At 45.2% G+C, this 2171-nt stretch overlaps 1 long non-coding RNA gene across 1 annotated transcript in view; it reads left to right on the top strand.

Moving 5' to 3' along the window:
• Positions 1–965, top strand: part of LOC107196024 — an 18090-nt gene extending 17125 nt beyond the window's left edge. Inside the window, exon 5 of the long non-coding RNA XR_003047549.1 lies at positions 277–965. This is a non-coding gene — a long non-coding RNA (uncharacterized LOC107196024). The remainder of the gene's footprint in view (positions 1–276) is intronic.
• Positions 966–2171: the final 1206 nt, after the last annotated feature.

The raw sequence follows: 2171 nt of genomic DNA, 5'->3' as shown, positions 1-2171 counted from the left end.
GGGGCACAGAGTCTGAGGAAGATGGCACATACCATCAGTGACTTTTGAGAGCCATAGACATGCGCACTTTGGGAAGCCTCAACCCAGGTGACATGAAGCATATTAAAATGCACCTGCATCCACAATTAAATATAATTTATGTCTGTGTAGGAGTCACATTGCTGTTGCCTGTTTGACACATACTACATTTAGCAGACAAACTTTTATTAATTGCGATCCTACTGTTTGTTGTTTTTGGAGTTGATCTTTTTTGTTTGTTTGCTGTTTATTTTTTAGATGGCAAACATTTTGCTCGGCCTCAGCACAGTGCACGGCGCCTGGTGGGTGAAGCGGCATGGGGTGTGCCAAGGCCAGTGGGTGGCAGTTTCAGGGAGCCTGTGCTGTCTCAACAGAAGGAGCTTTCTAAGCATAAGAACTGCCTCTACCAGGAGAGCTTCCTGTTCCTGGAAGTAATTTTATTTCAAGCCAACTAACATCTATTTAGTACCAAGTACATGCCAGGTACTGTCCTGCCATCAGAAATGCTGCAGGAAACATTTTTGGCCTTAATGGGAAGCAGGAGAACATGGTCTCTGGAGTCCCTTTGAGTTTAATGACTCCGTGGGCTGTCTAGCAGCTGCCACTCAAAGTGTGATTCCTGGACCAGCAGCAGCATCCTGGAGCTTGTTAGAAATGTGAGTCTCAGGCCCCATCCGAGACCTGCTAAATCAGAATGCATTTTCACAAGATCCCTGGTGACTCCGTACATGAATTATAGTTTGAGAAGCCCTGCCCTTGTCCTCTGACAGTCTGCATTGCTCTCACCAGCAATGGCCAGTCCTGGGCTGACCACAGCTATAAGTTGAAGGACCTATTTGTAATTTAAGGTAGGAGTGTCACCCTAAAATTAACTGATGACCATGAATGCTTCTCCAGCTAGCAGCTCAGGGCCTCAGCGGAACTGGCTGAAGGCTTTGGGCTGCACAGAGACTTACGGGATACTGCTCAGACTGGGGGCTATGGTCTGGAGTCTGGATGTGAGGGGGTTCTGCTGAGAACTCATTGGCAGTCTCAGGGCAACCTTATGTGCTCGTGGAACACCATTTTCTCATGCATAATGCGTCCCCTTGGCTGGCCTGAGGTTAGCATGGGGTAGCGTGGGGCTTTATTTGATGTACAGGCCAAGGAAGCTGCTGCTGTGTGGGGCCTGTCTTTGCGAGAGGACAGAGCGATGCCTACAAGGAGGCCAGGCAGGCTTGAATTCTGGTTTTCTGTGCCAGAACCCGGGGGATGGAATGCCACTTAGAGTCACTTACTCCTAAGAATTGTCTAGCCACCCACTGTGTGCCAGGCACTTTGCAGACATCATCTGATTAACCAGTGCCACCATATCTCCATAAAGTGGGCTGGCAGCCGAGGCCCAGATTGGTGAGGTGACTCACCCAGGCTGCACAGCGGGCAGCTCTGCAGGTCTGACTTGAGAATGCCAAGGTGGGGAGCCACGAAGGCCTCCAGGTGGTCTATAGCAGGTGGGAGGGGACCTATGGATGATGTAGCAGGGACTGAAGCATATGGGACCCCCGCTCTGGCCTTGGGAGGGTCAGACAAATGCCCACGGGACTCTGAGATAAGGTGGAAGATTCTGCAGAGGGGCTCACCCCTGGTCAGCTTTCCAGTGGTTCCTTTTCAACCTTTGCGTGTATTGCTTTTTAATAGTGCTTTTCAATAGTGCTTTTTAGTCTTTTAGTTTATTCTATTTGATTATTTCTGCGTATATATTTTATCATTCTGACTTGTGTTCTTCTCAATTAGCTTTCCTTTTTAAATGGTCTCATTTTGCCTTCTATCCTTTCAAACGTCTTAAGCCTTCTGGTTTCCTTTCATATCTTCTCTTTAATTATCTGTTTTTATTGTTATAGTTCCCTTCGACTTAAAAAAAATCATATTTTTCCAACTAGAAAAGTGTGATTTTTTTTTATTGCTAAATGTTTGGAAAATATAGGAAAGGGTATAAAGAAGAAAATTAAAATATCCTATTAAGTCTCCTTTAGGAATAAACACTCTTGCTGTTTTATTCTGTTCTCTTCAACTACTTTTTCTATTCATAACACTTAGAGATATTGCTTTAACCCTTTTTCTTATATACGTGTTGTGTTTTCCTGTGATTTGATGTTTGTTGAAAAAAAATCTTT

Source organism: Pteropus alecto, unplaced genomic scaffold, assembly GCF_000325575.1.
Source record: "Pteropus alecto unplaced genomic scaffold, ASM32557v1 scaffold60, whole genome shotgun sequence".
In the NCBI taxonomy this organism is placed as follows: domain Eukaryota; kingdom Metazoa; phylum Chordata; class Mammalia; order Chiroptera; family Pteropodidae; genus Pteropus; species Pteropus alecto.
The sequence above is the reverse complement of the archived record's forward strand: the minus strand, read 5'-3'. Positions and strand labels throughout refer to the sequence as shown.